Source organism: Lissotriton vulgaris, chromosome 6 (genome assembly GCF_964263255.1).
Source record: "Lissotriton vulgaris chromosome 6, aLisVul1.2, whole genome shotgun sequence".
In the NCBI taxonomy this organism is placed as follows: Eukaryota; Metazoa; Chordata; class Amphibia; order Caudata; family Salamandridae; genus Lissotriton; species Lissotriton vulgaris.
The window spans coordinates 177,827,281-177,841,535 of NC_141694.1; positions in this window are offsets into that span (position 1 = coordinate 177,827,281).

Here is a 14,255-nt window from a genome sequence, read left to right on the forward strand (position 1 = left end):
CAGCATCTATAGTCAAGCACTGAAAAGACAACTAGATTGTATTCAAATGCCAGTTAACACCGCTTTACTACAATACGTCGATGATCTGCTGATCACCGCACGAAGTGAGCCCGAATGTGAAAAAGCATCACTGACAGTTTTACATTTCCTGGCCGACAAGGGACACAAGGTGTCTCCTTCGAAGCTACAATTCTGTGTTCAGCAAGTTGTGTACTTGGGTCACTTGCTGTCCAAAGTGGGGAGACAGCTCACTCCCGATCGCATTCAGTTAATTGTGAACATGCCGCAACCCAAGACACAAAAGGAAGTGCGGGCCTTCATAGGCCTCACCTCGTACTGCAGACAATGGATTCCCCAGTATGCATTTCTAGCTAAACCACTCATCCAGTTAACGACACAGGAGGCAGCGACTTCGACTGTCCTCCCTTGGACTCAGGAACACACACAAGCTTTTGAAGAATTAAAGAAGGTTTTATGCCAAGCACCAGTTTTAGCGACACCATGTTACAGCAAACCGTTTACACTTTTTGTTACAGAACGTGATGGCACAGCGTTGTCTGTCCTCACTCAAGACCAAGCAGGTTCACATAAGCCTTGTGCTTATTTTTCTAGTACATTGGATTCAGTAGCTCAAGCACTCCCTGCGTGCTTAAAGTCAGTAGCAGCAACAGCGTTAGCAATAAGACAAAGTGATTCAATTGTTTTAGGTCATCAGTTAACAGTTCAAGTACCACATTCTGTAGAGGTTTTGTTAAACAGAACCCAGACTCAACACTTAACTATAGCACGACTGACAGGTTATGAATTAACACTATTCCAGCCACACATAGAAATCAGACGTTGCAGTATCCTGAACCCAGCAACACTGTTACCTACAGTTATGACAGATCCAGCTCCGCATGATTGTATAGAAATAATTAATGCAGTAACTAAGCCTAGACGAGACTTAACAGATGTCCCATTGACAAATCCAGACCTGACACTTTATGTGGACGGTTCATGCATGAGAACAAGTACAGGAGAATTAGTGGCCGCGTACGCCGTGACCACTGAAACTGAAATTAAAGAAACACATCGTATTGACACCCTGTCTGCTCAAGCAGCAGAGCTCATCGCTCTGACTCGAGCCTGTATTCTAGCCAAGAACAGAAATGTTAACATATACACAGATTCCCGCTATGCCTTCGGAGTTGTACACGACTTCGGAGTCCTCTGGCAAGAACGAGGTTTTCTGACTTCCCATGGGGCCAAGATACAACATGGCCCCCTCATTCAAGCACTGTTAGAAGCAATACATTTGCCCTCGGGCATATCAGTCATGAAGTGTAAGGCACATACTAAAGTCACAGATTCTGTTTCCCAGGGTAACGACCTGGCAGACCAGACAGCAAAACATACAGCATTGACTTACACCCAGACTACTGATGTGACAAAGACAATAGTCCAGACCCAGTGTATGGCAGTTAGAGATCCCACCCTAGATGTAATTGATATCCAGACACATGCTACTCCAGAGGAGATAAAGAAATGGACTGAACTAGGAGGGATTCAGACAGATCAAGGTTGGGTGACGAAGGGAAAATCTATATGGTTTCTCCCCGACTCAATGGTTCAAGTCATGATAAATACAGCACATAGTCCTGCCCATCTTGGAGAGAAAGCCATGTTAGACAGTTTACAGAATCTCTGGTACAACAAACACTTACGAGCAGCAGCAAAACAGAAAGTGCGTACTTGCATGATCTGTTGTCAGTTCAATCCAGGTAAAAGCGTCCCTGTTGAGCAAGGTGGATTTCATCCTCCCGATCACCCTTTTGAAGTCCTCCAGATGGATTATATCCAGATGAATAGCTGTAGAGGATTTAAGTATGTCCTTGTAATTGTTTGTGCTCTGTCCCGCTGGACCGAAGCATACCCAGTCCCAGACTACACTGCTCCGACCACTGCCAGACAGTTGGTTCGTGAATTCTTCCCACGGTACGGTTTGCCCCGTGTCGTGTATTCAGACAACGGACAGCCGTTCTCGTCCGAGTTGATGAGACAAGTTTCCCTCTTGCTAGGATATCAGTGGAGGTTCCACTGTGTCCGACATCCCGAAGCAGCTGGCCTTGTAGAAAGGCATAATCAGACACTAAAAATCCGTCTTGCCAAGATCTGTCAGGAAAAAGGGGTCGACTGGATAGTCGCCCTGCCCGTGGCACTATTCTACATGAGGATGGTCGCCCACTCGAGATCAGGGCTATCCCCGTACGAAGTGGTCTTTGGCAGACCGCCGAATATGTGGGGGACGCCCGTTCCGAAAAAGATCACTGATATTGATTGTAACATGTTGACAGATTACCTTGCCTCCTTGATGTCTGCACTCCAATCATGTCGTTCACAGGTTGCCGCAGCCTTCCCTGACAACACCGATGTAAAGGCGCATGAGGTCCGCCCAGGTGACCTGGTAGTCGTCCGGAATTTCGACCGGAAAAGTCCGCTGGAGCCCCGCTGGAAGTCTCCAAAGACCGTTCTGCTTACCACTAGGACCGCCGTGAAAATCGAGGGGAGAAAGGGGTGGGTCCACACGAGTCACATCAAACTATGCAATGAACTAAAAAACGGACTGAAACAGGACTCTGACTCGTCCACCCCCACCAAAGACTGTGTCGAAGCACAAGACGTTACTGTGCCTAAGAGAGAAAAGACTCCTCAAGAACTTTACCGAATGAAGCTTCGATCTAGCAAGTCAGACAGTTTAATTGTTTAAGTCCTCCCTTAGGTGAATCGGTTAAATAGTTTCTGACATGTATCCCCTAGATCGAGTTAGAGAGAGAGAGGAAAAGAGAAGAACATATTGCAAATCACTTCGTAGTCACTGCATAGTGACACTAATAATCATGTTTATTCTGAGTATTCTAATTATTATTGCCAGCATTCTGCTTCCTATGTACTGGCCTATTTTCAGGCGTGAACAATCTGCTTACAATGTCTCTGCTGAACACACTTTTAGTGAACTTCCTGCACATGAACTCTCTTACAGACTTGCGCTGCGCAACAATACATTCATTAGTATGTTACACCATTCCCATCAGACAAATAATGCTACAGACTGTTGGATATGTGGCCGACTCCCTCCCTACCAGAATTACAAGGGAGCTCTGCCCCTCTTTCCGTACCCATTCACTCACAATGGCTCCTGTGGAGCATGGTTTAAAATAATTAATTCTTTAGATCCTGATATTGCTGTTTTCGATGGGGGCTGGGTTTGGGGAAACTTGAACTTAGTCCTGCTCAACGTCTGTTATCCTGATCAAGAAGGACTTCCCACTCGAATAGGAACTGATCTAGAAAATGAAGTATATGGATTAGGTAATTACACAATTAGCCTTATGATCCTCACTGTTGAATCTGAAACTGCTCCAGTTCTGCCCCATATGTTAGTACTACCAGTCACAGGTGAATTATGTGTTAGCAAGAAAGGTTCAGTACACGTAGGTCATAGTAAATGCACTACTGTGGTCGAGTTCAGTGACCATGGTAAATCGTCCTTTAAAGCTATCAGTCATTCCTACTTTGTTTGTGGTCATACCGCATACATACGTTTGCCTCCAGATTGGGATGGTACCTGTTACATTGCCTTCCTTCTGCCACCTGTTTTCCTAGCTCCTCCTGATTACCATAGAAATACGAATCTAGCACCGAATAGACCCAAAAGAGATATTCCCCTTGTCGACTACACAGAAACGGCATGGGAACAGTACACTGATTTCAATAAAGGATTCTTTTTCTTCCTAGGACCTGTCCAAAAGAGTAAATTAATACGCAGATTAACGAGAACACTTGAAGCAGTAGTGAACGAAACTGCCTCCGCTCTAGGTAACTTAACAGAGGAGCAGTCTGCTATACGGACTGTTGTCCTTCAAAATCGTCTTGTGATTGACGTCATCTTGGCAGATAGAGGTGGAGCTTGTAAGGTCATCGGGTCAAGTTGCTGTGTTTTCATTCCACAAAAAGCACCATCTGTCTATCAAGCTATCACCCGTTTACATAAAATTGCAAATCAGATACATCAGAATCCAGGCACCTGGACTTGGTCCGGTTGGTTCTGGACTACGTTGACAGCTTGGGGATGGAAGATCTTATCGTTCCTAGGCATTGGCCTTGTTATAGTATTCAGTTGTTGCCTATGCCTGCAGTGTGGGCCAGCGATATGTGGACTGTGTGCAACATCCTGCATTGAGCATTCCAGTTGCCTATCAAACAGTCAAAGAAAGAAAGACGAACATATAATGTTACAAGAACAAACCGATCGATTTATGAGGATCGACATATCATGAAGGGTCCGTAGGGAACAAGGAGGGAATGAGGTAATATAAATTTTATGGTCATGTTGTGTTCCCTAGCGAGTACCCCACCGACTCCATGTACGAGTTAAAAGTGCATGTAACTTCCCTCCTGTACCAGCTATGAAGACGCAAATACATTTGCGTCCAACGTTAACTTGTCCTCTTTCAGACCCACCATGAATGGGTTTGATGGTCCGTTCCTAAGTATGCTATGCCAACGTCTTTTTGAAGTGTACTCCTACGTTTTTCAGCCTGGCTGAAAGTAGGCCCTGAATCTCTGCCACCGAGCCTCTTTTCTGGCTTCTGACTGCGAGGGCCTCTGCCCAAGCAGCCCCCGTACCCGTGAACTCTGACTTACTTCTAGCGCGGCCCTCCGTGCTCAGCTCAGCCTGCTGCCTGCCAAGATTGACTATAACCTTCGAGTTATCTGTTTTCCTCCCCGAAGATACATTCCAGCCTGCTAGCTTCAGTAAACATCCTTCCTCAGCTACAGGGCTAAAGGGCCGACCTGTCTTTATGTAAGTAATTCATAGCCTCTGTTGCCATGCTTCCATGGAAGGCCCCATGCCCCCACGCTTCTCATACAGACACTCAGGCGCTTATACACGCACTCACAGCAAGTATAGAACAGCTTCTGCTCTAGAGACCTTTCTGCCCAGATAGCTTAGTTCCTAAACATCAGATATCAGATATGATAGAAGCACAAGTTGATCTGACATGCCAGACTTCTGTCTCTTTCCGCAAGTGTAAATGTCAAGTCCCCTGCACCCCGTCTATCACACGTCATGCAGCTGCGCGCGCATCCAAGCTTTCCGGTTTCAGCTGACATTGCAACATTCTGTTAGCACCACCCCTTGGTGCCACCCACTTGCGTCACCTATCAGTGACGTTTTCTAGCACACACCCTAGTTCACGCCTAGTTTACGCCTCTTGATGATGTACTAGCACCACGTGTATACTGTTATCTTGTCTTCTCTCAGCTGTTACGCCTCTTACATTGAACATTATGATGTAAATCAAGTATATAAGCTATGTATTGTCAATAAACGACGGCGCGCTCATCTATCCCTTCTGACATCCTGTGTGGTGGTCAGAACATGATATCCTGATTCCTTTATGAGGAATAAAACCCTTAGAAACTCTTACACCACGGACTCTGTTTTCCTTCTTTCCGATTGAGTTATTATTGATTAAGTACTTACCTGCATAAAAATGCCTGCTAGAGCAGTGCATAATAATCTTGAGTTGCTAAGTATTCCTTCTGAACTGATGGATTTAAATACCTATGAGTCTATACTTATTCAATGCGTGCACCCATTTAAGGCTATTGTTCGTATGGAGCCTAAGACAGGGAAATTGCCTCCTTCAGATTTACAGAGAGGATTAAAGGGAAGAGTTGTATATTTGCCTCTAGATTTAAAGAAAAATATTGAAACAATTGGTGTAGAAAATATAGACGATGAACCTTTAGTTGTTCTTGTTAATGGCGTTCCTACTAAGAGTAAGAAAATCTGGCAAGAATTAGTGGATGTTATGAAAGTGAAAAAGGCAACGTTGTATCTGGTAAAAAATAATCAATATTATAAAAATGTGTATGTGAGATAAGAAGAAATAACTGTAGAAGAAAATAGTGATTCGCCATCTGGACAAATTGAAAAAGTGGATGTGTCCAGAACTGAAGAAATCTACGAACATTACTGTGTTCATCCACTTCATTATAAAGAAGTGATGGGGAATACTATAGAGCTATTCCAAATGATAGAAGCAAAGGGAAGTTCCATTAGTGTATGAGAAAAAAGCTTGGAAGCTCATTGTTTCCCTCAGGAAAAGGAGGATGATACGATGACCGACCTGTGCAGATTCCTACATCTGAATACCGGACATCAAGATTATATGCAGAAGATCCAAGATTTTGACAATGTATTCCATGTTTGTTTAATCTTTTGTTTGAGAGTGATTTGTCTGGACGTTCGTATGCAGTAAACCATAAATTGAAAACAGGTGTACATCTGCAAAAGGTTTCGACAAAGGAATTTATGGATAAAGTACTGCAGAAAGATAATGTTTTGGAATCTCAGCTGATTAATCTCATGGCATGTCAGCGTGGTACTAATGAGTACTGGTGCCGTTGTCATGGAGAACTGAAATGTATGCTAAGGAACTTAGGAACTCCTACATGGTTCCTTACTCTAAGTTGTGCTGAGTACACGTGGGATGATTTACTTAAAGTTCTTCGAGAGGCAAATCCAAATATACTAAATATTGAATACAAGATACCTGGAGAATTGTGCTCTTTGAATCCAGTTAATGTATGCAGGTATTTCAATCATAGATTCAAAGCCTTGATGTCTTTTATCACCAATAAAAAATCCTCCTCTTGGAGAAGTTCTGGATCAAGCGAGAGGTGCTCCTCACATACATATGCTATTATGGATCAAAGATGCTCCCAAATTTGGAACAGACTCAGATGATATTGTGTTGTCTTTTATTGAAGAATATGCTGCATGTGATATACCCAAAAGTACACAAGATAAGGACTTAAGACAACAAGTCTTACGATTCCAAAGCCATCGTTGTGGGAAATACTGTTGTCGAAAGTACAAATCGAAGGACAAGTTCTACACCAAATGTCGTTTTGGATTTCCATGTCCTGTAATATTGAAAGGAAGAGTGAACAGTTTTTTGTCATCTTTGCGGCTTACTATCACAAGAAAGTCTCCCAAAAATACGTACAACTAATAAAGAAATGAAGAGTCAAAATACATAAATGACTACAACCCAGTCATTTTGTCCATGTGTAATGCTAACATGGATATTCATTATGTTGCAGACAATTCCATTGCTGTTGCTCGATATGTAACATCCTACATAACAAAATCAGAAAAGACAGAATTGAAGGAGATGTGGGAAGAGATTTCCCATGAGAAGAGTCTAAGTAAGAAATGTTAAAGTTACAGTTTGAAGATGTTATCTCATCACAAAATTGGAGCGTATGAATGTTCAGATTGCTTATCATCTGCAAGTCTTTACTCCAAATCAAGAAGAATCATTTGGGTGAGTCTAGGTCTTGCTGCAACATGAAATCGAGTACATAAATCTGTACAAGAAATGTAATATTTAGCTGAAAAAGAGCCAGAAAGTACAGATATTGTGAAAACAAATATGTTGGATACATATTATCCAAATAGAAGTCATCATCTTGAGAACATGTGTCTCTATGAAGTGCTGCAAAACTATATTTTCAAATGGCATATTACAGAAAACATCAATAATGGTATATATGCAGTGGTTGGTTCTGAAGGATGTTTGGTGAAACAAAGAAAAGGACATTTGACTAATCACCGTAAACTGAGTTGTGAAACTCCCGACAAAAGGGAATTTTACTACTTAGCTCTTTTGCAACTTTTCAAGCTGTGGCGTTCAGAATTGGAATTACTTGGAGATTTGGAGAGCTATGAAGATTCCTTTAACGCAAGTAAAGATACTATAGAATGTGCTATTTTTGCTAATTATGTGAGAATGTTGAACGACGAAATTGAGCAAGAAACTACAATTGCAGCAGAGATTGCTAGAGACAGTTCTCAAGACAGTCAAACTTCTGCTCCGTTGAGCCGGACCCACTAGGAGAACCAATTGTTCAAAATGAATCTGCAACTGCAATGGAAGAGGTTGAAACAGCAATGTATCAAGCTCAATGAGATGTAACAAACTTAAGAAACTTGGAAGAACAACTAAATGTTGGAAAGAAACAAATATATGAGCAAGTGAGAGAACAGATTCACCATGGATTACTTCATGAGAAGAAAGAGTCCTCTTGCTCATCATTTGAACCTGTCCGAATGTACGTGACTGGACAAGCTGGAAAAGGCAAAAGTTTTTTAATTAAAGTAATTACAACTTTTCTACAGAAAACATCTGAGTCGCATTTGTCTTGTGTTGTCACTGCTCCAACTGGATTAGCAGCCCACAATATTAAAGGAATTACTTTACATTGTTTATTAATGCTACCAGTAGAGCATGAAAATAAATTAGAATACCACAAGCTATCTGGAGAAGCTTGCTGTGAATTTTCAAGAGTCTTGAGAAAAAATGAAACTTTTCATTATTGATGAGGTAAGCATAGTATAAAACTTATTGCTTGCCTTTGTGCTTTTAAGAATGCAGCAAATTCTTAAAACAGAGTATGACGTATTATTTGGAGGAAAACACGTCATAGTATTTGGAGATCTACTAAAACTTACTCCTGTAAAAGGACAACCAGTGTTTAAAACACTGGCCCATGAAGACACAAGAAAGCCTTGGGGGAGCATTGGAAATGTACACATTTGGTAATATTTTGAGTATAAGGAACTTATTACAAATTTGCGACAGGCAAATGATGTTGATTATGGAACTATTCTTCAAGATATAAGAATTGGAAAAGTGACTACATATGGCAAAGAAGCTTTACAGAGTGATTACTTTCCAAACAAAAATATTGTCCCAGAAAAAATATATATGAGAATTGCAGAAAACAAATCTGTAATCTGCTTAATGCCAACATTGCGTGAATGTTCTATGTTCAATGAAGAAATGTCATAGTTGGAAAATGAAGAAATTATGAAATCGGAAGCTATTGATAAAAAAGAACATGAAGGAATCACTATTAATTTGACTGAAAAGTTGAAGAGGAAATTGGATTCTTTAGAGAAATCGATAAGTAAAACTGCTGGTTTAGAAAAGACTGTATATTACTGTTTAAACTAGAGGGTCATTTTACGACGTAATTTGCATGTGGAAAAAGGTTTAGTAAATTGAGCAATGGGTACAATAGTAAATGATTTAATTACGTAAATAGAGATGGTATAGAATTGAAGAAGTACAACAATTTAGTAGTTGTTCAGCTCGGTTTTTGCTTGTAAAAGATTTGCTTGTTCGCAGAAAATAGTTTCCTATTTCTTTGGCGTATGCGGTGACCATCCATAAATTTCAAGGTTAAAGTGTAGATAGTGCTTTAGTGAATATTGGAAATACTGTGTTTAAAGAGGGTATGGCATATGCTGCGTTGTCTAGAATGAGAACTTTATCTGGATTGTACTTGATTGATTTTGATTAGACAAAGATTAGTGCAGATGTAACTTGTGTGAAAGAGTATAGTAGGTTGAGAAGAGAATATGCACCCAATCTAGGTCAATATGCAATATTTGAAAAGCGTGTGATAGGTAGAAAAAGAAGATTTGAGAATATCTGTAGTGAAGCTGTAGAGATAGAAAAGAAACAAGATGAAGTTGTTATTGGAGGCAAAAAGAAAAAGGACAATGTAGAAGAGAATGTTGGTTAACAGTTTGAAAATAGTTCTGGTGTCAACTGCTATGCTAATCTAGTTATTAATGTTGGTTTTTTTTTTGAAAGTTTGCAACAACAAATTGTTGAAAATCGGAAAGAAAGATTCTGTTCGTTGTTGTATTCTGTTTATGAGAAATGTAGTAGTGATTAAAGGTAAATACAAAGTGTTTCTGATATTCGAAATTTTTGGACATATGTTCTGGTTCTACTCAATTTACGCAGAATATTCAGCAAGATTGTCAGGAATTTCTAATGTATATGCTTGTTGTATTGGAAGATGAAGGTATAGATATTGAAAATCTTTTTGGCCTTTCTTATGAATGGGAACATAACTGTGAAAATTGTTTGTTTACATGTAGCAGTAACATTGACAGTGAAAGATTCATATATTTGACTTTACCTGACTGTGAATCAGTGTCTTTTAACAATCTAATTAGAGGAGCAAGTCAAAACATGGAGTGTAGACAATGTAAATCAGAAATGTCATCAACATTATTTTACAAAGATATGGACAGTATGTAATTTTAATGCTGCAACGTTGTAGAGCTGATGGAAGAAAATTGGAAACTTTAATTAAACATTTTGTAGCTAGTCGAACATCAATATCAGGAAGAACTTTTGTAGCTGTTGCAATTATTTTTCATGATGGACCTTTTACAACATCTGGACATTACACTCTTTATTTAAAATGTCTGAAAGGTTGGATACATTGTAATGATAGTCAATTGGTTTTTAAACCACGTTTGCCTAACGAGATACCAAATTCTTACCTAATATTTTTAAAGACAACATTTTAAGAAAACATTTTGGCCTTTCAGGATTACTACTGTTAAGGTTGGTTGGACTGGTGTTGTAGAGTACTTTGTAAGTGAGTGTCAGCAACTTGAAGGTGATCCTCTTGTTGACGTGCAGCCAGTGTAGGTCTCTCAGGTGGTGGGGGATGTGGTTGCGGCAGGGGACATTGATGATCAGTCGGGCGGAGGTGTTTTGGACTCGTTGTAGGTGTTTGTTCGAGTTGAGATTTATAGAGTTGATCCTTATGCATTTGGTTACGTCTTTCAGTGGTGTGTGGCTCCTTGGTGAGGGAGAAGATGAGTTGGGTCGTCGTTGCCTTATCAGATAATGTTGAGGTTGTGATGGTGGGCCACTTGTATAATGGTGCCATGTAGATGTTGAATAGTGTCAAGTCAGAGGTTTTGGATCAGAAAGGTGGGAGATGGATGCAGGGGATTACCATTGAGGAAGTTCTTTACTAAGAATTTGAGATATACTATTTGGCCATGAGGAAAAGTGTATAAAACTATTAAGGACTATTTGTTGTCTATTTTCTCAGCATATATTTAAAAGTAACCTTCTTTACAGTGTTTGAAAATTAATAATAGTGTTTTGGTATTTTAAGATTCTTTGCGTTATCTCATAGTAACCTAAGAAATTGCTGTTTGAAAAAAACATTTAACATATGTTTTTTTTCAATTTGTTCTATTGTTATTGAGAATGTTGAATGGGGTTTTTTAAGATAATCTCATTGATTGTCTTTTTTTTGCCCGCTGTTATGTAATGAGTACTATTAAACTCACGATTTCTAGTGAAATTCAATATATTCTGAGAACAGCAAAAAAGGCAAATGAAATGCTTTACAAATTATTTGGTGTTGTAAAGGGTATATTGTAACTGTAATTTTTTTGACTTCCACAGATGCTAATTTTATAATATTTAATTTTATCATTATTTGCTATGTTTAAGGTAAGCATAAATAACTGTTAAGAATGGCCAATGGAGTGTAATTCTACAGAGGTGAAATAACAAAACATGGATAGAGTACATAATTGTTTAAAGATGGTTTGTATCTTTTATATACATTTGAAAAACTTGCATTTTACTACAACACATCTACTAGTATGGACCAGGTAAGGTGAGTGAATAGACATATTGTACATTTTTTAGTACTGCATTTTATAATAACAGCCTGGGTTTTTTCCAATAGTGATAAGGAGTGACTGGTTTGATAATTTAAGAAATTTTAAAACTGAACTTTCATATAAATATTTATAATTATATAATGTTATAAAGTAGTTGAGAATGGTATTTATATAATATTTTAAGGGCAAATGAGTTGATAAAGCTAGTGTTGTGTTCTGTATTAGGAAAAATGATAAAATAACGTGTTTATGTTTTTGTAGAAGGACCTCAGCATAACAAATTTACAATGGAAAATCTAGAAAACAATATGGAACACGGTTTTGAAAATACTAACACTGTTGTAGAAGAGATGAACATATCTTTTACGAGTAACGTTAATGAAGTGGAAGAAATGAATGCTAAAGATATCAGCTGTGATTTTCTTGATGAAACCTTGGGTGATGCTTTTGTGGAAGCATTAGATGAGATTGAGATTCATAGGATGACTTTTGAAATTGATAACGAGGAAAATGAATTACCTGATGAAATTATTTTAGAAGCTGTAATAAATTATGAAATGTTACAAGAATAAATGTATTATTATATAATAGTAATGGTTTGAGACACTCTGCTTCCAGAATTGTAATCATTCAGCTACTACCCAAGTACTCATGGTGCAAAGTGGGCATTAGGGTTCGGACTGCTTCAAACCCTTATAGACTACATATGTATTTTTTTAAGCACAGGCAAACTTGTCTTTTATAGATTCTATTCCCCAGTCTGTATCATTAGGCTTTCACCAAACACTCTCACACTACTGTTTCAATTTTGTAGTGAGTCATTCAGCAGTATGTGCTTATGTATATACTGTTCTAAAAGTGAAGCTGCTATACATTCAGCCAGACACTCTCACTTTCACTCTCACTTGGCACTTTCACATTCACCATATATTAATGTATTCATTCATTCATTTATGAACTACACATTCATTTTGACAAACTTTTACACACTAACACACTAACATAGAAATATAGTTCTTTCTTTGACCAGTGAAGGTAGTTCTGAAAAGATCAGTTTTTTCTTGTTGTCTATTTTTTTTTTCAACAATTAAAAAAAAAAAACAATGAAATGGAACTGGCAAACAAAAAAACTGTGGAACAGGTACAAACAAGTAAAAAAAAAGTAATGTTTTGGGCAACGGTGCTCTTCTTTCCTCTTCACAATGAGATCAATAGACTGCTCACCTTAACAAAGTAATTTGTTGCAATATTTACAATGAAATTTGAGATCCGCAAACTGTGGCACAGTAATAGGATGCGGACTGCTCGTAGGAGGTGGTGGTGCAGTTGAGGTACTAGGTACTGCAGGTTAAAGATTCTCCTGCAACCTTTGTGTTGCCATCCTTGCATAGTTATTTGGATGCAAATTTTTGACATGGGCGAACCATGCTGGCTGTACCGAAAGAGTACTTTTCAGAGGGATCACCCCTGGAAAGAGTAACCTCACAGAAATTGCAAGTCACTTTCAGTGCATTGACTTTTTTCTGTCCCTCAGGATATGTAAAAAACTTCCAAATGAAAGCTTCTTTTCTCTTTTTCTGAGGTTGCTCAGCAACATGTTCTTCCTCAGAGGAATGGCCTGATGAAGTCTCAAAAAGAGCAGCCATTGTATAGTTTGGTTCTAAAGGAAGACAGCTCCACAGAATAGATGCTTCTCCTGAGAAAGTCCAAGTAGATTGATCAAAATGGGAAGGGTCTTTCAACAGTTGAAATAGGAAGTATTATGAACTAATCAAAACTTTCCTTTTATTGTCACATGGCTTTACGTACGCTTACAGTGCATTTATTGTGCGTTTACGCTGCAAGTACGTACGACGTACCGTTGTGATTTTTGTAATTGCTTTTAATAGTAATATACGCTTAGTAAAAGTTGAAAAAAGTATTTTCATTATTATCCCAGATAATGTCTTCCCTTAGTATGTACATTAAATACATAAATATATGTTTTTAAACAATTAGAAACTTTCGCTCCCTAGGTGCACAGGGCGCCGTACATGACGTCACACGGAAGCGTTGATGCGACGCGTAACGTCAAAGCGCACTCAGAACATATGCACGGGGATGCGCAGAATACAATTTGCCGTAAAAGTATGGTGCGACCACAGTACGCGTACCGTAAAGTTACAAAAAAAACAATAAAAAAGGAATTATATAGAATTTAATTTTAATATACTATTTAAAAATGTAATCAATATTTTTTAATTTAGTTTTGTGATTATTTTACATTAGGAATGTGAAATATAATTTTAAAAATAAAATAAATATAAATATTTATAATAAAAATGGAAGAAATTAGTATAAAAAGAAAGAAATATAATAATTAATACATTGAATAATTATCATTTACAAAACCTTTGAAATTCACTGAAAAAAACATAGGTTTCACACACGTTATAGTTAGGAATTAGCATTTAAAAAACCTTGCAAATTCACTGAAAAAAACTTAGGTTTCACACACGTTATAGTTAGGAATTAGCATTTAAAAACCTTGCAAATTCATTGAAAAAAACATAGGTTTCACACATGTTATAGTTAGCTGGACATTTCACTCATAAAAAACCTTTTGAAATTCCCCTGTTATAGTTAGTTCAGCTAACTATAACTCACGCACCGCAATGCACTGCTGATGACGTCACATATTACA